The sequence below is a fragment of the Equus przewalskii genome, chromosome 23 (assembly GCF_037783145.1).
Source record: "Equus przewalskii isolate Varuska chromosome 23, EquPr2, whole genome shotgun sequence".
NCBI classification, from domain to species: Eukaryota; Metazoa; Chordata; class Mammalia; order Perissodactyla; family Equidae; genus Equus; species Equus przewalskii.
This window is the reverse complement of record NC_091853.1, coordinates 14817420-14843597: the sequence shown is the minus strand read 5'-3', so window position 1 is coordinate 14843597 and position 26178 is coordinate 14817420. Positions and strand designations below refer to the sequence as shown.

Genomic DNA, 26178 nt, shown 5'->3' with positions numbered 1-26178 from the left:
GAAGGAGGGCTTGAGAGCACATAGAAGGGCACCCCCCTTGGTCCTGGGGGCTAAGAAACCTGGAAAGGCTGCCTGGGGGGACAGGCATCCAAGGCGAGACTTGAAGAGTGAGCACAAGTGGTCAGATGAAGGGTGACGGCGAGGGAAAAGCTGGAGATAAAGAGGACAGCATGTGCAAAAGCCTGCTATTCTTTTATATGGCCAGTGTGGGATGATGGAGGAGCAGGCAGGAGAGACAACGCTGGAGAGGCAGGACCCAGTTAGGCATTGTGGCTTGAGGCCACAATGAGGAGTTGATTCTCTACTCATTGGGCCATGTCATCAGAGGGATTTGGGGAAGAGAAGCAGCATCACTCGATTTACTCTCTAGATAGATGGCGTGAACCAGGGGATGGAAAAATGCAATGAAGAGGACCAGACTGGAGGCCAAGTAGCCACTTAGGAAGTTGTTGGCTACTTGATTTCTCCACTTAAATACCTAATAAGCATCTGAAACTTGACAGAACCAAAGCAGAATTCTGTATCTCCCTTCAAGCCTGCCCCTCTCCCAAGTCTTCTCTTTCTCAGTAAATGGTACTAAACACCCAAGTCAAATGCCCAGGGGGCGTCCTGATTGCTGATTCCCTCGTCACCACCACAGCCAATGTGTCGGCAAGCCCTGTGGACTTCACCTTCAAAACACATCTTAAACCCATTCCATCGAAACCACCACGGTCCCAGGAGCCCTCGCCGCTCACTGGGACGTCTGCAGTCAGCTAAATGAGTCGGCTAACCCTCCATTCTTGGTTCCCTTCAACCCACGTGTCACATGGCAGCCAAAGTGAAGTTTTTACACATTTTTATTGTGAAATATAGCACATATGCAGAAAAGTACAAAAAAACTAAAATGTACAACTCAGTGGTTTGTCACAACATTCATATGCGATTATCCCCAAAGTCAAGAAATAAAACATTAACAGTTCTACCCCAAAGCCTTCCTGTGCTCCCTCCTGTCACTGTCCCTGCTTCCCCGCCAAAGATAATCCCCATCCGGCTTTTCAGGTAACCACTTCTTTAACTTTGATTACAGTTTACCACCTAAGCACAATCTCTAAAAGCTATAGTTTGGATTTGGCTGATATTTGAACTCTATATAAATGGAATCACACTGCATGTATTATTTTGTGTCAGATTTCTCTCACTTGGCATTATAGTTATGAGATTCCTCCAGGTTATGTGTGCAGCTCTCGTTTGTTTTATTGTTCTATGGTAGTTCATTACTGATCCATTCTACTGTTGATGGGCATTTGGATTCCTTCTAATTTTTCAGTTAATATGAATAATGTTGCTATGAACAGTGGAATACCTGTTTCTTGCTGCCAGAATAGCCTTAAAACATGGATCAAACCATGTAATTCTTCCGCCTAAATCTCTCCAAAATCTTCCTGCCATATTAAAATCTAAACTCTTTATCATGGCTTACATAGCCCTTGCTTCCTTCTCTTACTCCTCTTCTATGTCTCCCCCTCTTGCTCACAACATTCCCACCTCATCAGTATTTCTATTGCTGGAAGACACCATGCTCACACCTACCTCAGGGCCTTGACGCTTGCTCTTCCCTATGCCTAGACTGCAGCTCTTGGCATAGTCGGCTTGTTGTCATTCACATTTCAAGTCAAATACCACCTCCTTAGACAACTTCATTGACCACTTAACTTGGAAGAGACCCCCCCAAATCTTCTTCTTTCACATCCCCTTGTTTTGTTTTCTTCATGGCACTCATCGCTATGGGAAGCCATCTTATTTATATGTCTGGTTACTTGCTTATTGTTTACCTCCTCCCACCTCCCTGAGCTCAGGGACATTATCTGTTCACTGCTGTATCCTCAGCAACTGGAACTGTGTCTGACATGGAACAAGTATTCAATAAAAGCTTATTGAATAAATGAGTGAATGAATCTCCAGGAAAGATGGCAGAATAATCAGTCTGGTGGCAGTCGGAGGAAGAGGGCAGAGTAAAGAGCAGTGGATACTTTTGAGAACAATGGAGGAAGAATAAAGGAAGGAAGGGAGGCAGGAGATTAACACTGATTGAAACTCTGTGCTCTGTGCCTTGGGCTGAGGGCTTCTCTTCTGCCCCTGCAGGTCTGGTCTCTGGTACACTGGAGGGCTGCGTGCCTCTTGCAGCCTGGCTGATCTTGGAGCCTGGAAGAGGTTCCCTGTGAGGAAGGGAACAATGAACTTACTTCGGAGCACAGGCTAACCCCTGCTGAAGTGGAAAAATAAGTGAGGCTGTCTTTAATCCTGATCTAGACAAGGGGAGAGGAAGGTGGAGGTGTTTCATTATTCTCTCTGAGAAGTCAAGGCAGCAGTATAAGATAATTTAGGTTATCAATCTGCCAACATGACCTCCGGGAATGACAAACTTTCCCAACTACTGCCTCAGTAAACATCCAGTCAGCAGCAGAAGCCAACACCAGACCCCCATATCTCTCAGCTGGGCTGTGGGGTATGCTCCAAGCAGTCTGAGGACCATCTCTGCACAGATGCAGAGCAGCAAGCCTGGGGTTTCAGGGAGGGAAGATTGGGATGAGGGGCAGTCCTAGAAGGAGAGACAGAAAGGCTCTAATGGAGATAGAATAGGAGGGTGGGGACACTGTGAGGAAAGGAGAGTGACTGTAAAAACCTGGACTGGAACGCGAGGGGCCTGAGTTCTGTCCCTGTCCATCTCTACCTGTGTGATCTCAAGTGGGCTTCTTAATCTGCCCAAGTGGAAATTACTACCTCCTTAAAATGGACATCAGTAAATACTCCCTTTGTTAATATCTCAAGGTTATTGTATGAATCAAATGAAATCACATATAAAAGAGCTATTCAGACAAAGCGGAAGATAGTAATGGGCCTGAAACAGACACATTACTCAGAAATTAAAAACAGATAGTAAATCATTGGTCAAGTTTAGAATAAGTGGAAATGTTTGGGAAGATTTTTTTCTTTAGGGACACTGTAGTGCCACAGTCCAGGAGGGCGGGAAACCTGCAGTGACTAAGTTTGTAAAAGCACAGTGAGATCTCCAGGATTTAAGAATATGCATCCTTTCAATAACAAATGAAAACAAAACTAAAACAATAGAAAAAATTTGCTAAGAAAAATGCAAGATGTATGCAGAAATGTTTAGTTTAAAACACTACTTGGAGACACAAAAGAATTTGAACAAATGGAAAGTCATACCACGTTCATGGATAAAGAAATTCAACAACATAAAGATGCAAATTCTCCCTAAAGTAAATTAATAAACTGAATTATCCTCAACAAAATTACCAGAAAATTTTGGGGAGAGCTAGATAAGTTTAATCTAAAGTTCATATGAGACCATAAATAAGAAATAATATCCAGGAAAATCCTGAAGAAGAAATGTTATAAAAGATGACTAGCCCTACCACATAGTCAGGTATATTATAAAACTGCATTAGTTAAAATATGCATTCTGGCATATGAATGGATAAATATAAAAGAATAAATATGCAGAAATAGACCCAAATACCTGTGAGAAATATTGCATTCAGATCATTGAGGACAAGTTGAATATTCAATAAACGGAGTTGGGACAACTGAGTAGACATATGGGAAAAAGTTAAGTAGAATCCTCCCCTCAAGTCTTATGCCAAAATAAAATATCAGTGAATCAAAGATCCAAATGTAACAAATGAAAACATGAAAGTGCTAGAAGTAGGAAAAAATGTGTAATTTTTGGAGTTGCAAAGGCCTTTGTCAGCATAATATAAAACTAAGACACAGTAAAAAAAAAAAAGATTAATACATTCAACTACACAAAAATGTAAAAATTGTCATAAAATCATAACTTCAAAAGGCAAACTACAAATTTGGAAAATATTTTCTACATCTATACTGCAGACAGAAGACTAATTTTCTTAACATATGAAGAACTTCTACAAATTAAAAAGAACATATACAAAAGATACGAACAATCAATTTACAGAAAAGGAAATATAAACGACTCAATATTTGAAAAGATGTTTAATCTTACAATAAGAGAAATACACATTGAAACTAGGAGATACCACTTTTAGTCTCCCAATCAAGGGCCAAAAAAGTTTGATAATACACTGTGTTGGCAAGGATGCAAGGAAATAGTCATTATGCTGGTAAATGGATAAATTGGTACAACTTGCATGGAAGGAAATTTGGCACTATACTGCAAAATTTTTAACTCACTCTTTGGCTCCACAATTCTACCCTTAGGAAATTTCCTTCACGTATATTGGCATGCGTGCAAATGACATCTTCATATGCTCATTCATTGAAGAATTAATATAATAACAAAATATTGCAAAAAAATAAACCCATATAATTTCATCTAAAGGAGATCACCTTAATAAATTGTGGAATGTACCTAGCCTTTAAAAGGACAGAGGCAGATTTCAGTGTCCTAATTTGGAAAGATCTTCAAAATCAATTCTTAAGTGGAGAAACAACTGGGTGCAGAACAGTAAGTTATGCATGTTACTATTTGATTTTGAAAATTTTATATATTATCATTTTATTTATATATATTGAAATGGAAGGATGCATGAGAAAATGGTAACAATGATTACCCTCTAGGAGAGGAACTAGTAGCAGGGGTAAATTTTTAAAATAAAGAGAAATTTTAATAATAAAGACATTGAAAACCATAAAACATTACTAAAAGAAATTAAGGATATTAATAAATGGAAAGATATCCCATGTTCATGGATTAGAAAATTTAATATTCTTAACATGTCAATACTACGCAAAGTGATCTACAGATTCAATGCAATCTTTATCAAAACCCCAACCACAATTTTCACAGAAAAAGAAAAATCAAACCTAAAATTCATATGGAAATTCAAGGAACAGCCAAACAATTTTGAAAAAGAACAAAGCTAAAGGGCTCACACTTCTAATTTCAAAACTTACTATAGGGCTACAGTAATCAAAACAATGTATTAGTGGCATCAAGACAGACATTTAGACCAATGGAAAAGATTAGAGAGCCTAGAAATAAACCCTCGCATATACAGCGAAATGATTTTCAACAAGTGTTCCAAGACTGTTCAATGGGAAAAGAATAGTATTTTCAACAAATAGTGTCAGGAAAACTGGATGTCCACACGCAAAAGAATGAATTTGGGGGCCAGCCTCATGGCTGAGTGGTTAAGTTTGCATGCTCTGCTTCAGTGACCCAGGGTTCACTGGTTCGGATCCTGAGCACAGACTTACACACCACTCATCAAGACATGCTATGGCAGCACCCACATAGAAGAACTAGAATGGCTTACAACTAGGATATACAACCATGTGCTGGGGCTTTGGGGAGGAAAAAAGAATATAAAGAAGAAGATTGACAACAGATGTTAGCTCAGGGCCAATCTCCCTCTAGCAAAGGAAAAAAAAAGAATTTAGCCCTTTACCTCACATCATATACAAAAATTAACTCAAAACGGATCAAAGACCTAAACGTAAGAGCTAAAATTATAAAACTCTTAGAAGAAAAGAGAAAAAATCTTCATGATATTGTATTTGGCAATGATTTCTTAGCTATGACACAAAAAGCACAGGCAACAAAAGAAAAAATAGATAAACTGGACTTCATCAAAATTTAAAACCATTATGCATCAAGGGGCACTGTCCACAGAGCAAAAAGGCAATCTAGAGAATGGTAGAAAATACTGTAAATCATACACCTGATAAGGCTTTAATAACCAGAACATATAAAATCCCTACAACTCAACAAAAAAAACAAACAACCCAATTTTTAAATGTGCAAAATACTTGAATAGACATTTCTCCAAATACGATACATAAATGATCAATGAGCACATGAAAACATGTTCAACGTCACGAATCAGTCGGAAAATGTGAATCAAAACCACAATGAGATACCACTTCATACCCATTAGGATGGCTATTATAAAAAGGCAAAAACAGAAAATAACAAATGTTGATGAGGACGTGGAGAAATTAGAACCCTTGTACATTGCTGATGAGAATGTAAAATGGTGTAGCCACTATGGAAAACAGTATGGTGGTTTCTCAGAAAAATTAAACATGACAGAATTACCATATGATCCAGCAATTCCACTTCTGGGTATATACCTAAAAGAACTGAAAGCGGGGACTCAAACAGCCTTTTGTACAACCATGTTCACAGCAGTGTTTTTCACAATGGCCAAAAGGTGGAAGCAATCCAAGTGTCCATCAACAGATGAATGGATAAACAAAACGTGGTGTATATATATGCAATAGAATACTATTCAGCCTTAAAAAGAAAAGAAATCCTAACATATGCTACAACACTGATGAACCTTGAAGAAATTACGCTAAATGAAATAAGCCAGTTACAAAAGGACAAATACTGTATGATTCACTTGTATAAGGTACCTCCAGGAGTCAAATTCATAGAGACAGAAAGTAGAATGGTGGTTGCCAAGAACCGAGAGGAGGGAGAAGTGGGGAGTTATGGTTCAATGGATATGGAGTTCCAACTTGGGAAGATGAAAAAGTTCTAGAGATGGAAGGTGATATTGATTGCACAAAATGTGAATGAACTTAATGCCACTAAACTGTACAATTAGAAATGGTTAACATGGTAAATTTTATGTTACATATATTTTACCACAATAAAAAAATAAAGAGAAAGAAATAAACCATAAAAGATATACAAAGAAGAGTGAATTCTAGAGTCAACCCTTCTGGGTTAGAATCCTCACTACTCCCTTTCATAGCTGTGTCACCTTAGAAACGTACTTAACCTTGGTAAGGCTCAGCGTCCTCATCCATAAAATGGTGAAAACAGCCCTGCCTACTGTATTGGCTTGTTTTGAGACACATAAAGGGCTGAGAGTAGTGCCTGCCACATTGCAAGTGCTTAATAAGTAAAAGCTCCTTGTTTATCACTGTCTTTAACAAACATTTATTGAGCACCTATTATATCCAGGCACTATCCCAAGTGCTGGGGATACAGAGATGAACAGGATGGTTCCTGCCCTTAAGAACCTCGCCACTCAGTAAATGGGACCTTAATCGATTCTATCTTCACCCAGGCCCTCGCTTTAGGAGGAAGTGTTGAAAAAGTCACTGTGGAAGTACCCCTAAGGAGGCAAAAAAGAGACTCAATTAGACTGAAAATCTGAAGTGTTTTCTAACGATTGGACCTGTCTGAAAATAGAATGGGCTACCTTGAAAAGCAGGGAGCTAGTCTAAATAGCGACTTATCAGACATGTCACAGAAGAGATTCAAAGGTTAGGCTACGTGATCGCTGTGGCCCCATCTGGTTCAGAGAGTCTGTGATGCTATGAGGTGAGGGCCAAGGACTGGACCATGAGCAGCTTGGCTGGGGTGTCAGCCTTGCAGACATCTCTGCTTCATGACATCATCCAAATTCCCCTCAGCAGGGACCAGAAGTCTCCATATGTCAGGTGTGGATTCAAATTTGAAATGACAGACACGATTTTCACATAGATGAATGGAGAGGAACCAGGCACAACCATCCTTGGATGACAGACAGAAGGGTAGAAAGACCCAAAAAGGAGGCCACCACGGCCTTTTTCTGGGCCAGCGCAAGCTCCAGGCTCCAGGCCTTGGAATAAAACATTGAAGCAGGATTGGTGTGGGACGAGATGGAAGAAAATACCCCAAGGCTGGCTGAGAATCCAAAGAGGGTGCCCCTGCAGTAGCCCACAGCTCAGGGACACCTTGGCTAGTCCAGCCACCCGGAAGAGTCTAAGAGCTTATTTTATAAGGAAAGGGAAAAGGGGTCTCTTTCTGGGGATTTGAGGGTATCCTGCCAGAAGAGAGAAGGAAAAACAGAACTCCCCTCTCAGTCTTAGAACTGTATCTTTGGTCTAGACTTCCACTGCAGCCCTGAGTCAGGGCTGAGGAAAAGGAAGGGCAGGGAGATGCTCCCACAGGGTCTCAGCCTGGCAGTTTCCCTAAAGGTCTCAGAGGAAAGACAGCCCGGCTCCTCTTCGCTGAGATCTTGGCTTTCTCCTTTCCTGGAGCACAGGGGCAGGGGGAACAGTAATGTGGTCAGGGAAGGCCTCACTGATAAGATGATGTTTGAGCAGATACCTGAAGGTGGTGAGGGCAAGCCATGCAAATATCTGCAGGAAGCATCCTTCGTGACAACACGGATGGACCTTGAGGGTATGGAGAAAGTCAAATACCATATGATTTCACTCCTAAGTGGAAGATAAAAACAACAATGAACAAACACATAGACACAGAGATTAGATTGGTGATTACCAGAGGGGAAGGGGCAGGGAGGAGGGTGAAAAGGGCAACCAGCACATGTATATGGTGATGGAAGGTAATTAGTCTTTGGGTGGTGAACACAATGTAGTCTACACAGACAATGAAATATAATGATGTACCTCTGAAATTTACATAATGTTATAAACCAATGTTACCTCAATAAAAAAAAAAGAGGGAAAAAAAGAAAGCATCCCAGGCAGAGGGAACAGCAAGTGCAAAGAGCCAGGGACAAAGAGTGTGCCTAGTATGCATGATTGGAGAGGGAGAGACCCAGGAAGAGCAAAAGGGTTACAGGACATGAGGTCAGAAAGGTCAGGGTTGGGGGTGGCTTTCAGACCCTGTAAGGCTCTGTAGGCCACTGAAGGATTCTGGCTTCCTCTTTTAAGGAGATGAGAGGCATTGGAGGGTTTTGAGCAGAAGAATGAGATATCCTGACTTATTGTTTTTAAAGGATCCCTAGAGCTGCTGGGTTGAGAATTCACGTGAGTAGGGAAGCACGACAAGCTCCTTCAGTTGGTAGTAGGCTCATGCAACAATCCTAGGGAGGGGTGACGATAGCTTGAACCAGGCTGATAGCAGTGGAGGTGGCAAGAAGTGAATATATTTTGAAGACAGAGCCAAGAGGGATTTGCTGACAGATTGGATGTGAGAAGTGAAAGAGAAAGAGATGTCAAGGATGACCCTAAGATTTTCGGGGCTACGCTACTGGAAGGATGGATGGAGTTGTCATTAACTTAGATAGGGAAGATTAAAGAAGGAGCAGGTTTTATGGGGAAGATCAAGAATTCATATTTGGACAAGTAAGGTTTGACATGCCTCTTAGACCTCCACGTGGAAATGTCTCATGGGCAACTGGATAGACACGTGTAGTGTTCGGGGGGAAGACCAGGCTAGAGCTATATATTTAATATCATGTTAAATATAATATTAAATATATATATATAGCTATATATTTAGAAGTTATCTGCATATAAATCCCTGGATAAGTGATTGTAGATAAAGAAGAGAAGAGGTCAGAAGATTGAGCCCAGGGTATCCAAGATGCACAGGTTGATTGAGGAGGAAAAATTAACAAAAGCCACTGAGAAGGAGTTACCAATGGTGTAGGAAAAACACCATGAGAGGGTGGTGTGTCCTGAAAGCCAGGTGACGCATTTCAAGGAAGTGATCAGCTATGTCAAATGCTGCTGGCAGGTCAAGTATCTCAAGATGAGAACTGAAAATTGATTTAGCAACAGGATGGCCATTGATGATCTTAGAACAATTTTCGTGCAGTAGGGGCAGAGGGAGCCCCACTAAACAGGGTTCAAAAACAATGAAAGCAGCCAAATCGTATAGAGAAAATCTCTCTTTATAAGCTATTCCAACCAATAAATGAAGAAGGAATGACAGGATTAGAATTTCAGCATTTTGCAAGGCCCTAAAGAAACAAACAATCGAGGCAGAGGTCAGCAGACTATGGCCCGTGAGCTATATCTGGCCTGCTTGTTTTTGTACATAAAGTTTTATTGGTCCTCATCCATGCCGCTCATTTATGTGCTGGCTTTGGCTTCTTCTGCACTATAACGGCAGTGTTGAGTAGTTGTGATAGAGACCACACAACCCATAGACTAAAATATTTATTGTCTGCCCCTTACAGAAAAAATTTGCCAACTCTAATCTAGGCAATGGTCCTCAGTGGCTGCTAATGTCACAAGAAGAGAACAACCAGACCATTATGTGCCTCTGATGGAAGCACACACCACTCCCTAGGAGGCTGTCTTACAACATAATAAAAAATCAAATCTAAATCAGATGGAACTAAGTACCAGTTCATAGGAAATAGAAGGAAACAACACAATGGAATGCAACCAGCAAGATCCAGAATGTGGGAAAGGCTACGATGTGGGGAAAAAAACAACTAAATTTCTTCAACAAATAAACTATAAGGCCAAAAGGAAAGTGGAGGAAGGACTTATAGATTAAGACTAAGGAAAGCTTTCAACTAAATATAATGTGTGACCCTTATTTGGATTCTGATTCAAACAAACCAACTGCTAACAACAACAAAAAAATGATACGATTGGGGAAATTTGAACACCTACTAGCTATCTGAAGATACTAACAAATTGTGAATTTCAGGGAATGTGATGATGCTATTATGGTTATTTTTCTAATCATTATCTTTAAAAGACCAGTATTTAAATATTAATGGATGGAATTATATAATGGCTGGGATTTGCTTCAAAATAATCCAGTGGGGAGGTAGAATAGGGAGATTTGGGTGAAAAAAATTGGTCATGAGCTGGTAATTACTGGAGCTGGGTGGTGGCTACTAGGGGTTCATTATACTATTCTCTCTACTTTAGTACATGTTTGGAATTTTGCACAGTAAAAAGCTAATTTAAAAAGAAGAGAATAATAGAAGAGAATTTGGACCCCCCAACAAGCAGAAGCAACTCTTGGGAGGAACTGAAATGGAGCGATTTCTGGAGGAGGAAAGAAGAGTTTTAAAACCTCGGTCATCTCCGCCAGGCTGCCTTCACAGTCCCCACAGCTTTCACGGAAGGTTTATTGCTGCTCCTGGCGGCTCTCCTGAATAACAGTTTTGGTTTCTTCTTAAACTTCCCACTCGGAGCCTGTAGGTAGCCAGGGAGAAGGTGTGGTCTCAGTCCTTTAGAAGCTGCCCTCTAATTGCATGGTCAAATCCCACAGCTGACAATTCACCAAAAGAGACGAGCTGAATGGGAACATAGAGCACGGAGGATGTGAGGGTCTTAATGAGACGCTGGTCCAGAGAAGCAACAATGGGGTGGGCTGAGAGAGATGCCAAGTGCTTCCTGGAGGAGGTGAGGCCCTGGAAGACGGGCAGGGAGGGCAAAGCAGGGCATTTTAGGAAGGGAGGTAACATGAGCAAAGGCTAGGGCTCAGCGGGGAAGCCCTTTCCAGACTTTTACAGAGATCATGCTGGAAGGGGCTGAGAAATGATGACATCCATCCTCCACACCACCCTCTGCTGTGTCTCTGGATTGCTTCCTGTGAGCCACGCTGACCCACAGCCAACCTTCTGGATTGCCTCAGGGCCCATAACTGCAGAAGTGAGCCCCTGGCTCTGTGAGTTGCAGGAGGCCTCCTCAAAAAGTGAGAGTTTGCACAATGAGAAGGGAAACATCCCTGTGTGAGTCCTGTACAACCAGACGCTCCAGCAAGGGCAACCCCAGGCCTGCCTCTCCACCTGGCATCTCAGTCCTCTGAGCTCTGCCCACTCCTCTCGCGGATGACTCATGATGCCGAGAATATTCTCCATCTGGGGTGATCCATGCAGGTTCCAAGTAGGATGGGCTTCATGAGGCTCTGGGGTCCCCTGATATTGTGTGAATATTTGGGGTGTGCATTTTATCAGGTCGAGTCCACAGCCTTCATCAAATTTTCACGGGATTCTATGACTCCAAAGGTTTAGAATCACTGGACCAGAGGTTTAATAATTTTTTGATGTACTGGATTTGCAGTGAGGTCTGGGGTACAACTACATCTGTTAGGCCTCCTTCAAAGGTCCTCCTGCCCCCCAAAATAGAAGATTATTTCAGGATCAACGAGAACAAAAATTAAAATTCTTCAACGGTAGGCTAACAGCAATGCAAACCTCAAGCATCCTCTCCCCTTACAGGCCGAACAAAATAGCAAACCTATCAGGAGCTGTTTCCCACGTAACAGCTGACATTATACATATTTTTCAAGCCCTACAGTTGACAAAGCAAATTATTTCATAGGCTCTTCATTTTGAGAATTTTGCTATGAAAACTTTAAAAAGCAGAGTAAAGCAATAAAATGGGGTGTAATTTGTAGTTTTTAATTGAATTGTGTTTGTCCTAATGGTTGAATGGCCCCTGCAAATCGGTAGACCCCAAACCCTCCCAACTTCACATCCCCACCAAGGCCGTGCCATAAAGGTTGTGGAATCTAGGGCAATCTTCCTTGTCTGCCTCCTTCAAATAGTTCATATGCTCATTTAGCCAACCTCTACTGGATGCCTACTGGGCTGGAGGTCCTGATATGCTGCAGGAGAGCAGATTAAGACGGTGGGCCATGGGCAATGCAGCAGTGCCCAGCCAGACCTCCCTGCCATTCTGCTTTCCCTCCCCTGCCTCGAGAGCTCAGCAGCACCCCCTGATCCTACACAAGTCTCGATCACCTCTAGCTAATGTCTGTCAATTGCTTATACTGATTCCAACTTCACACAAATCCTGAGAGGTAGGTATTACTCCTACATACATTTAAGGAAGCTGAGGAAATAAGTCACCTGTGCAGAGCCCCTTAGTAATGGATGGGAGAGACAGGACCCTATCTGAAAAGCTGCCTGACCACAGGGTAGGTGCTCTAAGTCCTCCACCACAGAACTGAGTTCCTGTCTGCTTGGTTACTGCTTGTCTGACACCACTCTGGACTTATCCACCCACAAGGAAACCCTGCCACAGGGACCTGGGCAGCTCCATGTTTCAGCCACAGAGTGTCAACAACAATTCTTAGATGTCAGCAGGCCTTGCCCCCGCCCCAAGGGGAAGAGGGCATGACAGAAGTAGGGGACACAGTTGATGCAGCCATGCAACCCACTCAGGTTGTGTTTACCCAGTTCCCCAGGCACCATCCTCCGGGCTGACTGACCAGGCTCTCTGCCCCACTCACCCCCTGGGCTGCCAGCCTCACCAAGATGACTAACGCCTCTTCTCACATTTATGAGATGCTTCAGCCTTTGGTTTCAGCCATAAGGAACTGGAGGCAGGCAGAAAAGAGGGGAAAAGAGAGGGCTGGGAGGAGGTGGCCATGGCAGGGAGAGGAGGTGGGCAAAAGCCAGAGGAAACTGGAGGCGGAATGCAGACCTGGGGCCAGGAGACCTGAGGAAGGGGTCCCAGAACACCTGAACAGCACTATCCCTTTGGGAGCGGTCATTTAGTAAGGAGGCGTCCCCAGTCCGGTGATGAACGGAGGGGTAGGGTGGAAGATGAAGGGGAACAGCAAGGAGTGTGCAGGGAGGAACAGCGCTGAGTCCTGATACTATTTTCCATTAAACGACCTCACATTCTCAGAACCAGAGCAGCTTTAATTCCTCCTGGGCATCCCGGGTCCTTCCCAATCCTGCACCAGGAACTGGGAGGGGTGAATCCCCACAAGACCCAGTCTCCCCAGTCCCCGTCACTCCCTTGGACCTGTATCCATTCAGCCAGCAGTTACTGAGCTACTGCTGTGTTCCAGGACTATGCTGAGCTCTGGGACACAACAGTGAACAATAGGAGACACGGTCCCAATCCTCAGGAAACTTTCTGCCTAGTGGACACAGATATTAAATATACACACACAAACTGGGGTGAGTTCTATAAAAGTGTAGGATACTATAAGGCAATGCAGTGGAAGGGCCAAAATTAGATGGACTGTGCGGGGATAGTGGTTGCCTGGGAAGATCACTGAAGAAATTACATTTAAATTGAGAACTGAACAATGAATAGGCATTCACCAAGTAAAGGGGGAGTTAGAGGATGGAAGAATTACAGAGAATGGGAAAAGCATGTGCAAAGACCCTGTGGTGAGAAAGAGCTTGGCACATTCTAAAGGAGTTCAGTATGGCTATAGGGTGGTGGGTGAAGGAGTTGAAGCAGGAGAGAGTAGGAGGCTAGAACATGAGGGACACACAAGGCCATGGCTAAGATCTTGGATTTCAAGGTGAGAAGTGTCATGATAATGTTTGCTTTTCAAGATCATGTGAGCCACCATGTGGTGCATGGAGCTATGAAAGGGACCAAAGAGGAAGTGGAGAGATCAGTTAGGAGGCTGCTGTGGTCATCTAATAAGAGGTAATGGAGGCTTCATCTAGGTGGTAGCAGTGGAGGTGGAGAGAAGAGTGCAGAGGCAGGAAGTATTCAGGCAGTTAGATGGACAGGATTCATAATGGACTGCCTAGCGGCATGGGGAGGGACAAGTATGAACAGTGACCCTGGACTCCTGGGTGGATAAAGGTGCCATTCACCCACACAAAGAAAACCGGAGGGGAAGCAGTTTTGGTGGTTGGATCAAGAGTTCAGTTTAAAGATATTAAGATCAAGATGCCTCTGACACAGCCAAACGGAGACATGAAGAAGGCTGCTGGATACAGGGGTCTGGAGCTCATGAGAGAGGTCTGCGCTAGACCGTAAATTTGGCACTTGCAATAAGTTGCTTGAGTAATGGCCTGGTAGTACCCGTGAGGATGTGCCTGGCAGAGGTCTAACTACAAGGAGCTTATTGACCAAGAGCCCTCACTGCTGGGCTCTGAAACCCATCACTGCCTTTGCACAGAGGGAGCAGGGAAGGGACACTAAGGCAGGTCCACTCCTGGGAGACACAGGACCCCTCTAACGGCTGACTTTGGTTAAAGGGCCTCCTGACAGCCTTGCTGAGCATCCTTAGATTGCACCCAACCTCCCTTTCCTCTACCCATCACTCAGGGTCAGACTCGCATGGTGGTCTGATAGCTCTTCTGGCCTTTCCCAGCTCCCTCCTCATTCCCTTTCATAGATGTTTTCCTTAATAAAATCTGTACACATTTAATCCCATCTTGGTGTCTGCTTCTCAGAGGGCCCTGCCACACTGAATCTGAGCTTGGCCCTGTGACTTCCTGTAAACAATGGAACAGTAGCAAATATGACACAAGTGGAGGACAAGATTTAGTAACTGATGATGGGTTCAGTTTGGGACAAGGTAAGTTTGAGATACTATGAAGTGTTGAAATAGAAATGTCCAGTAGTCAGTTGAAGAGAAATTCTGAAACTCAAAAAAGAATCCTGGGTCGGAAAACAAATTTGGAAATCATCGGGAGATGGGTGATGGCTGAGGCAAAGGGAGGAGATGAAATCCCTCTGGAAGCGTGTGGACCATAAGAAGTGAAAAGGGCCAGGGGTGGAAGTCATTCAGCTCCCATCTGGAGGAGGCACCCAGCCAAAATGAAGCTGGGAGAAATTACCAAGCAGTGAAGAGATACCACTGCTCTCTGGCTGCTCCAGCTCTCTTCTGAAGTCTACTGTAAATGGCCAGGAAAGCAATTAGCACTAGGGTGTTAACGGTTAGTAACAGATGTCTCTAGAAACATTTGCATTTTAATTAGGGGTCTAAACCTCATAGTAATTCTGGCTTTGGAGCCAAGACTTGAGGCAAATCCTGGCTCCACCGCCTACTGTGATCTTGGATACTGGAGGCCTTTGTTTGATCCTATAAAACAGGAGTAACAACTCCTGTATCTCAAAGAGGTAGAAGATATACCAAGTTTCTGGCACACCCTTCGTCGATGTGGTTCTCAAACTTTACCGTGCATCAGATTCAAAACATGGAGGGTTTGACCCCAGCCCCGGAGTTTCTGAGTCGGGATGTGTGAGATGATACTGATGTTGCTGGTCTAAGAACCACATTTTGGGACAGGATGTTCTCCTTGAAGGATCCCTACCATGTGAGTGAATATCCACTCCACGTACCCCCAAAACTGGTGTGTGGCCCTAGAGAACGGCCGTGGGATTAGAGCTCTGGGTTCTAAGTGCAGAAGCATGATAAAGCAGCAGGAAGGTGAGGAATGGGGACAGGCACACAGTCTTCTCCCTCAGCTGTCACCCAAGACATCTCAAGGGCTACAAGTTGAGTGATTCACACCTGGGTGTTTGAAAAGCCGTGACTCACTGGATGCAGTAGGTGGCCTACATTGACTCAGTCCTTACGGAGGGTGGCAGGGAGGGGAGCAGGTCTGCAGAGTCACAGCCAACAGTCAGCAGAATGGACTGAGGTCTCCTGGGCACCCGAGGAGCCAGGCCCCGGGGCTGGAAGGAAGAGAGAGACGCAGCAGGGCTGGAGGAGGGCAAAGGCGGTGGAATCTGGGAAGGCAGCCTGCCTCCCAGGTCTGGAAGGCAAGAGGGAGCCTATGGCATCTCTTCCCAATTTCAGATAAGTTCACCTCTGCTCTGGGTTAAGAAGACCCTGAAAAGCAAGAAAAGCAATCTGGAACTTCCTCGGGAAGTCTACTCCCCAGTATTGTCCATCCCTCTCCATCCCTCTCGGCCCTGTGATACCCACAGAACCTTCCCCACTCTACCCAGGGCAGCACGTATGGAAATCTCCAGGAAAGCCCAGTAATGACAAGAGTGAAGGGATATGATCATCTTTTAACAAAGGCCTGTCACAGATATCCTCTTATTTTATTCCTTAAAAATCTCTTCTGAACTCCCAATTTTATGTATATAAGTTTTTTCAACCCACACTTACTACCATGCTAGGTAGTGAGATTGCAAATATTAACTAATCACAATGCTCGCCCTCAAGGAATGCTGCCTAATGAGATATAAAATGTGCTGCATTTATTTTAGAGTCTATGAAACACTTTCATATACAATCGTACTTATTCCTCATAACGGCCACAGAGAGTTGGCGGTATGGATCCTATTTCATTTTTTGCCATTCTGATCTTCAGCTTCAATACTCCCCCCTCAGAAGCCTCGCTCACATCCCAACCTAAAGAGCTACCCTGTCAGTGCCACGTCACCTGGTATAAATTTTCTGAGTGACATTTATCACAGTCTGATCTTTTACAAATTTATTTGTCTATTTATTTCCTCTTTCTCCCTGCAGCAGAATATAAATTTCACCAAAGTAGGAAATGAGTCTGCCTTGTTCACTGCCGTATTCCCAGTACCCAAATCAGTGCCCGGCCCAGAACAGGCACTCAGGATACACTTGCAGAAGGAAGGAGGGTGGGGAAGGAGGAGTGGGAGAACGGGCAAGGCCTCCAGAATCCTCCTCTCCCACCCTCCTCCTCTCCCTAAGTGGCAGAACTGAGGCTCACATCCATCCGGGCTTCCCCTGAGCCTAGGCTCCTCCCCCTAGGGTGGCTCCCACCCTGGGGCCACTCTGGGCCAGCACCCGGGTTCTGAGGCTGGCAGGCTGACTTTCCTTGCCTGGGCACAGAGGCAGATGCACCGAGGACTCTCAGACTTCAGTGCTGAACAGCTCATTAACCCAGAGTCCGAGATGCCATAAGAGAAGCCAGGAGTTGGATCTGCGTTCACCTGTCATTCCCAATCCCTTCACGAAAGAAGTCATGGAACTCTGGCTGTATTTAGGATCATTACACTCAAGAAAACATCAATCAAGGACCAAATAAGTCAAGAGAGATTCAGTTCACTTTCTTTTAGGAGGCAGAATAATACAATGTTCTTCATGACTTTTTAAATTAAGAACAAAGAATAAAATTCTTATTCAGTAAATATAGCAAACAAAAAAAATTCTATTGTGTGACTAGGTAAGAAGGAAAGACAAAGAATAAAGGGAGGGGGAGAGAGAAGGGATGGGAGACAAAATCATAGAACAGTCATTGCTCTTAAAATGGGAAGGGGCTGCAAGCAACCATAGGGTCCAGGCCCCTTCTCTGAAAGATGGGGTACTGGTCCTGGGTATTGGTAAAGTAGCTGAGGCCCCGGCAGTTAAGTGAGTTGCCCAAGGTCTGTAGCCAGCAAGGACTGGAGCAAGACCAGATCCACTATGGTCAGACAACACATAATTTGGTAAAAGAAACAAAGACTTCTTCAAAGTATTATACTTAGAGCTAAAAATCAATTATTTGAGAGTGAGAACCATGTCATTTTTATCTTTATTTTCCCATTCCTCCTAGCAAAAGGCCATGTCCCCATTTGGTTCATGAGAAAGGGGGTAACCCCAAAAGATGCACAGGAGAGGCATAAACACAGGTACCCTCTGCAGTTCAGAAGACACAGACATCAAGTTGCGTTTTTGCAACAACACTGATATTTCCATCATTAAAGAGTGTGCCTATGAGTGTAGCCCTAGACTGTGTTCCCCAAGTTAGAAATTATAGGAAAACCCACAGGGATGAACACGTTGCCCTGCCACAGGCTGCTGTACTCATATCCAAGACAGCATGGCACCTTCCTGCTGGTGCTCTCCAGCTGTCTGTGCCCTCCCCTAACACCCATTCAGCTGCTGCTGCCATTGCTAAGCCTATGCTGAGAATCTGGAACATTCTCTCTTTATCCCAATCCCAGGCTAGTGTTTACAGGGGGAAAATTTTTTTTTAAGTGTGGTCAATGTAGTTATAAAAGCTCTATGACTCCAGAGGATGGATCTTCCCAAGTAATTCCATATGAACATAAATGGAAAGACCTTTCCTCAGTAAAGCCCAATTCTGTTCTAGAATCTCCTTCATTGCAGTTCCCCTAAGACTATGTGTGTACAGCTGACCACAGAACCCTTTAGACCCTCACATTAATGACGAGGACTACACCTCTAATACAAGTTTTCCAGGTCACAGTGAGAAAGCCACCACATGTCTTCGCTTCTGCCAGGAAGGTACATGATTTGCACGTAACCAACTCTTTACTGTAACAAATGGCTTTGTAATGGGCTTTTTGGTTCCACATGGCTTTATAGTTTGTCGCATGTATACTTCATCCAACGCCCTAGATCCAGGCTCCCCACCACAGTCTAAGCGCTATGAGGACAAAGATTGTGCCTCCTTTTTTTCTCTTTTTGTAGACCACCTTCTCTCATTGCCCTGCCTCCCGCCCCCACCCATCCCCGAGTGCTTAGTGCAGCATTCAGGGCATATTTTAGATGTTGGTTAGCGGAGTGTTGAATTTCCTGCTCTTCCCAATTCTCTGTCACTTATTGCGGATGCAAGGGAACACAAGGCAGGCAGGAGAGAAGGCTCTCCCCTGGCCAGATAAGCCACCCCCCTTTTCCAGACCAGACCTGGGCTGAAGCCTGCCCACAACAGACCAAGGGCAGTCACTGCCCCTCCCCAGGATGCCTCTTGCACGGCCCCTCCATCTAACCGCTATCCATCTATCCATCAGCCCCATCGGCTCGCCTACCCCCCACCAAGAGAGGGGAAGAGAGGCGTGGCTCTGCCTTGGATTTGCAGAGCAGAGTGCAAAGCCACCTGAACCATAGGGTCTTAAACTGCGGGAACTGGGAAGAACTTGGGGAGCACCTGCCCAACCTTCACTTTCAGGCAAGATAAATGAGGTCTTGGGTGGTTAGTGACTTGCCCAAGGTCACATGGCTACTTAATGGGGCCCAGTCAGGGCTAGAAGTCAAGTCTCCCAGCCAATGCTCTGTTATCTACCCCACCGCCACCTGATACTGTCCCCTTTCCCCCTAGGCCTGCCGTTCTTGGTCTGGCTGATTATAGTGCCTCAGGGTAAACAGGAAAGATGAATAGATGGAAACAATGTCTAGAATTATCTATCTAAGGCTCTATTTTTGCCTGCACGATAGAGAAATGATCTGAGGGACCTAACCAAGACACGGTCAGCTGGGTATGCTCAGGTTCCCCTGCTGGTCTACAGAATCACTTCAGGGCAAACCAAGTGGGGAGGCTCATGCCATGGCTAGGCCATGGTCACCCTCTGAGACAATCAGACTCACTGAACACGAGTCAAGAACCAGGCAGGATGGACAAGTGGACTGCTCAAGCCACCCGACTCTGGAACTGTCTATCACACCCATGGCCCCGAACAGGTGGGACTAAATCTGTGAGCCAGACACTGACCACGTCAACTTCAGCACAAAGAGGCACCTTTGCATGGAGGGAGTCAGCTAGCCTTGGGTTTGAATCACAGCTCTGCCCCTTACTAAGTAAACTTGAGCAACTCACTTTTCCGAGCTTCAGTCTCCTCACCTATAGAATGGGAATACCTACTTAATAGGGTTGGATAAAGACGAAGTATGATAAAGTCTAGAGACTGCTTGGTTTAGTGTCTGGAGAATAATAAGCACTCAATAAATGGTAGCTAAGCTTTTTGAAGCCCGGCAGGGATTTGGCTGTCTGGCAAACCCACGGGCTCCCAGGGGGATGGAGGTGTGACTGACACATCCCCTAAGAATCCTCATCACTCCCTCACACAAGCAAGGAAGTAAAAGCCAGGCATTTCCCTGCAATACGATGCTTCTTGAACATGAGTTTGTCAGTTTGAAACCCAAACACATTGAGGATTCTTTCCTCTCCCTTCTCCTCTCTCGCACCCAACAACACATCCCACCCCCAGCCTCAGGAGAGCTGAGGAGTTATGACAGCAGTGATCTAATAGCTCAACCGTGTGACTGCGAGGGTCACTATATATCAAGCTGCCATCAACACAACACTCACAATTCCTGGCAGAAAGATGGCCTCTGGGGAGCCCCAGGCTCATAAATACCATAAGGAAGTAGACACAGGGCTAGAAACAGCTCTGCGTAAATTACCCCCTATTTCTAAGCCCTGCAGTCAGAGCTGGAAGCGCGGTTCTGAGAATGAGATTTCTGGAGGGACTGGAGGAGTTGGGGAAAGAGAAGTTCATTAAAGGAAAGAGATTTGTATTCAGAGCTGGATTCTCAGAGGGAACCCAGTAAAGTCCAATTGAGGTCTGAGTCAGGAAGCACCACACCAAGAAGGAAGACGTAAGATCCCAATGACAGGAAAGCATCTGTGTGTTGCCTCGTGAACTGTCCCTAGCTATGGCCATAAAGTCACTCTCAGGGCAGTTATTCATCCCCATCTGTCTAGACAGTCTCTATTATCCATGTGTAATTATTACTAACGCCTTTGTGCACTTTCAAAAGTGTCCCAGCTTGGATGATAAATTATGATTACCCAATACCACAAAGTGGCAAAAACATCTTAGCTGCTCAGAGACTTAGCATATGAGAGAACAGGAGAATGGAATCAAACTAGAAAAGGTCATCTTCTTCTAGGATGGCTGCACAATCCCACAAGACCCACACATTTGCAGGAGAGGAAGTTCTATATTTTCCATTAGTAATTCCTTTTGGATCTGTCAACCGGAAGTTTTCCCCTGCTATCTACCCTAGTCCCCAGCCCCAGTGAAGAAAGCCCTTTTCTCTGGCTCTGATGTCGATGGAGATAAAGCAATGCTCTTACTTAAGTGTCAGAAACATCCTTTCCTTGCATGAAAACACTTCTCTGGGTTCAGGTCTCACAGCCTCTTCTCTGGACTAAGCTGTTCCGGCTCCTCTAGCCTTTCCTCTGATGACAATGTCTCTGTGACACGGTACAGTTCTTGGCCTCCAAGAGTAAGTAGGAATCAATGTTCCAGCACCATAGCCTCCAGAGGGAAGAGCAGGTGAATCACCACAAGCCCTCAGATCTGGGTCACCCACCCACCCACGCAGCCTGAACTGCCCGCTCTGAGCTGCCACGGAGTCACAGACCCGTTGAGAGGGAAGATGCCTCCTTGGGCAAGTGGCCAAACTACCACCTCGTCCCCAGAGCGAGGTGGAAGCCTCCATCTCAAGGGGACGTGGGGGACGAAGGGGTAGTGTCTCCCATCATTCTCTCCTGGGCACCGGCACAAGCAAACAGGTGCAGAGAACCGGGCATTCCATCCCTGGAAAAGGACACACAACCACCCTGGGGCAGTGAGACCCGAATCCCGTCAAAAAGCAAGTCACTCTAAGTAGCCCGGCTTCTTCTCCGCACTCGCCTCTCTCCTCTGAGCCCCAATTCCCAGCCCTTGGCCATGATGGGGTCCACTCGCCTCCCCGCCCAACCCGGGGCCCCAAAGACACGCAGTCTACCCTCCACCAGTCCCGGGACGCCTCCAAGGGTGGCACGCAGCTTCCTTCACAGAAACTTCGCTGGAAGCTCAGCCCCTGCTCAGCAAGCCCTCCCCTTGAGTGGTCCCCCCACAAAACTTCCCGGCACCAGGAGTCGCGGCAGGGTGGCAGGAGGCCCCGAGGCTCGTGGAGACCCGAAGGTCAGCACCTGCTCCGAACCGGGCAGCGCGAGCCTCTCGGGCTGTGAGCTAAGCACACGCGCCACAACGAACGAGATGCCAGCCCTGGGCGCCCCGGCAAGGGGCACACCACTCCCATCCCAAAACGCCAAACGCTGCGGGGCTTTCCCAGGCCCGGGAAATTGCCACGGAAGTTGCAAAGGAAAGGGCAGCGGGTGCAGAGGAAGAATCGGCTTAGGGTACACTCTGGGCCAACTAGGAATCTCCACAGTCCATGCATCCCCCAACAGGTAGCAGCACCACCGGGGACACGGAGCCGGAGGCGCGGCGCCTGCCACCGGGGAGAGCAGCAAAGCCCCGCAGGCAGCGGGCGCCAGGGCGCAGACAACCATTTCCTGGGCAGCAAGACCCGGGGCTTACCTTGAATTAATGCAGAGTCCCGCGCTCAGCTGAATGAGGAGAGTGTGCTAGTAATCCCGAGACATCATTGAATTATTTTAAAAGAGGAAACGGTGGGGGAGGGGGACGGAGAGAGCGGGGAGGAAAGATGGTGAAATTGAAGGGGGGAGAAAGAGCAATCAACAGAAAGAAGCGGGGAAGAAAGGCCGAAGGAGGTAAGGTAGAGAAACGGAAAATAAAATAAAGAGAAGGGAGACAGTTAAAAAAAAAATGTCTCCTGCCCACACAGTGGAAAACAAATTTCTGACAATTAGAAAGAGAAGTCGCACACATGCCCCCAGAGGGGGCAGACCGGGGCTAACAAAGGAGACGGGGAGCCTGGTGTAGTGTCCGCTCGGAGGAAGCGATCGCGGTCCAGCCACGGGCAGCCCCGGCGACGCGGAGCGAGCGGGCGGCTGTGCGGAGACGAACGCGGCGTGAGCGCGCCCGGTGAGGCTGGGCGGGGCAGCCCCCGGCTGGGTTACAGCGTGCGTGCGGGGCTCTGAGTAGTAAACAGCCCAGGGGCGAGGAAGTTAGGTCAGGGTTTCTGTGGGAAAGTTCAGCGACCTCAAACTTGCACAGGCGATTTCCCGTTTGTGGGTAGGAGTGGCACCTCCCAGTGTCCTGCTGGGGACCTCACCGGCTCCAGGGTCCCAGCCGCCTGGCTCGCTGGGCCTGGGAAACCCTTGATGGAAGAGCATGATTATATCCAAAGAGAACAGAAGCGAACTGGGGGCTTTGAGGATCAAGATAAGGGAGAGGGGACCAGTCGCTGAGCCAGATGCTGCCCGAGGACAGGGGGCCCCAGCCCCGGTAGGGAGCATCTCTGTGCCTCTGGAGGGACCTAGAGGCTCTCCGAGGACGCCAGGGGCCGGGTGAGGGCTCTAAGGGAGATCCTGTTCGCCGGGGGGCAGTTAAGGAGCACAAAAAATAAACAGCCCTAAAAACTGAGTCAAACTGGTGTTCCAAAGGCTTTCTGGACCCGAATCCCTCCGAGGGCTCCCTCTCTCCCATTTCTCTGGCTCTCTGCATATCTTTCCTCAAAAACAGCGGAAAAGCTTCCCAGAGCCCTTGCTGGCCAAGACCTTGGTCCCACCGGCCCATCTCTTCAGTCCAAGTGGGTCCCCCACGGGCTTCACCAGCTGGCTCTAAGTAGCTGCCCAGCCTCCACCAAAAGCTCAGAATCCGAGCACAGAAAGGCCTCAGAGAAAGGGGGCGGGGGGCAGTAGGATGGATCAAAAGGGGCAAGAAGAGAAACAGAAAGGAAGAAGTAGGGAAGGAGGAAAAAGAGCAAAGGAAGGGTTCCCTCACTCGCCGCTCTTGTTCTGTAGGCCTGGCTTTGACACAGACCAGCAAAACCTCTGAAGGCTGAGCCGGGGGATGCCACAGTTGATGGAGGGTGGTCAGCCTTTCCTTCTTAGCGGAGAGCTTCCCATGGCTAAGAGCAGGGATTCTATTTAGTCAACTTTGCACCCGTACACCGTGCCCGCCCAGGGCCTGGCACACCTTGGAAAACATTCCTAGAAAGGAACTAAATAGCCACAAGGCCACAGGCTCCTGTCCCCTTCCTCTTAGCTTGGGGTGTGGAAAGCAAGTGAAGACCAAGGCCTGTGCAGCCTCTTTGCTAGTTCCCACTTCACCCCAGAGAGTCTGCTTGGGAGGGTCACTCAGTGAGGACCCAGGACTTCCACCCCAGGGTCAGGTAAATCCTGAAATTATCACCTACCCTGAAAAGGAGTGAGTCTGGTCTCTATGAATTAGACTTTTGGAACACCAGGCCTTTAGCCCTGATATTAAAAAGTGCTCCAGCTGGGCACTGGGAAACAAAGCAAGGCTGCACAGTTTTTCAGAGGCTGACAGGTTTTTGGAAAGTCTCACAGATCTGGTTTCCCTTATTAAGAACTTTTTTTTCAGTTCAAGCATCAGAATACAGTGGGACCCTCTCTTGTGGAGGAGATCTTGGGCCCTGCCCAAAGGGAAGCCAGAATCCTAGGGCCTGGGGCATCAGTAGCCCTCCTCTCAAGGGAGAAGAAACACAAAGTGGGGAGGAAGAGGGAGAGGTTTACCCACTTTAGGAAATTAACCTCACAACCTGTCGAATCTGTGGAAGAGGAATGACTCCATTAGCCCAAAATGGACTCTTCACGCCCCCCACTCCACCCCAACACGTGTACACAGTGCAGTTACCAGCCACTGAGGCCCTTCTTCCATCAGCCTATAAGCAGGAGCATCCACACTACAATGTTTGGGTTTCTTTTAATAATGGAAAAGTTTAAAGAGCTAGGATACCAGAAGGCTGATGGTTTTCCTGGCGTAGAATCTCCTTGAGAGAAGAGCATCCATACTCACCCCCCACCATCATCAAAACAAACAAGAATTGTGCCCACAAACAAGACTCTCTGTGATGGCCCATTCATGCTCTTGGGAGAGGGCCATGCCCATCAACTGTGTGGTTCCACGATAGAGTCCCTTCACCTGTCCAAGAAGGCATCAGAATCCCAGATGCCCGAGGACAACCCCTCGGACACACCTATGATTTTATTTCTTGCATCTCTTTCCACTAATTAGAACAATATGGTGTCCTTTCATACATAACACAAATGTTGGTTTTGGGTTTTCTTCCATTTGAATGAGTCGTGGCTGCTGTCCAGTGCCTTTTGTTCTAGGCAGAGCGGGTGGGAGAAGTAGGCTGGGATGCAGGGATTCAGTTCAGTACACAAGGCATGTCTCTCCAGCTCTTCACCCCGGCAGACGCATCTCCTCCCTGCTGCCAGGCCTCTGCTGGACCCAGCGGGGAAAAGAGCTCAGCGCTCAAGACGCACTCTCTTCTCTTCACCGGACCAGCAAGGGTGCACCTTGGACAGCCGTGGCACAGACCCACACCTGTATTGCGCCCCCTAACGGGACTTCGCACTGGGGCCCTGGCTTCAAAGAAAAGACCCGGGTTTAATAATTCAGCCTGCTTGAATGCCATTTAGTAGCCATGGCAACCAGTTCCCTGACATCTACTGGTAGGCAGGATGTGGTTGGAAGGGGAAAGAGAGGGAGAGAGAGCATGGTAAAGGAGAAAGGACAAGAAAGAAACCCAGCTCAAACAGCATCTAAACTTTCTCTGCTTTCACTCCACATGGTAATCCTGACAGTGTGAGGCCAGCGAATCTCAGCTCTCTGTGCCTCTCCCTAGCTGTCTTCTCCTCCATCTCTGACTTCCCTCTCTCCTCATCTTATCCCTCTCTATCTCTTCCTCTCTCAAACCTATTGCAAGTTAGGAGATCGAGGTTCCTGACTTGGCATTCCAACTAAACACTTTTATGACTCTGGCAAATGCCCTTCTTTGCCTTATTTTCCTACTGTAAAATGACATTCACTGTGGTTCCCTCCAGCTCTAACAGTCCATGACTCTATGGTCCTCTCTCTGTCTCTGTCATCTCTCCACCCTCAGCCTTTCATCTCTCTCTGGCTATCTCTGTCTCTCCATCTGTCTGCCTCTTTGTTGCTATGTTTCTCCATCTTTCTCTCTTTCTCATTTTTTCTGTCTCATGAATGCCGTTTGCTATCAGGTTTTACTTTTTTTGTTGCTGAGGAAGATTTGCCCTGAGTTAACATTCATGTGAATCTTCTGCCATTTTTCAGTATGTGGGCCACCCAGCACAGCATGACCACTAACAGAGTGGTGGAGGTCCATGCTTGGGAACTGAACCAGGGCTGCCAAAGTGGAGTGCACCAAAC

The 26178-nt window shown here is 46.4% G+C and overlaps 1 protein-coding gene across 3 annotated transcripts in view; it reads right to left on the bottom strand.

Annotated features, from left to right (window-relative positions):
• CACNA1E (calcium voltage-gated channel subunit alpha1 E) overlaps nt 1-22892 on the bottom strand; it is a 475242-nt gene extending 452350 nt beyond the window's left edge. For 2 of the 3 annotated variants that reach the window (XM_070591754.1, XM_070591753.1), the window contains exon 1: nt 22432-22568. The gene's annotated coding sequence lies outside the window, so the exon portion shown is untranslated. Of the gene's footprint in view, nt 1-22431 lie in introns of all 3 variants that reach the window. The other variant, XM_070591752.1, reaches the window with a different exon arrangement.
• Between the last annotated feature and the right edge of the window lie 3286 nt (nt 22893-26178).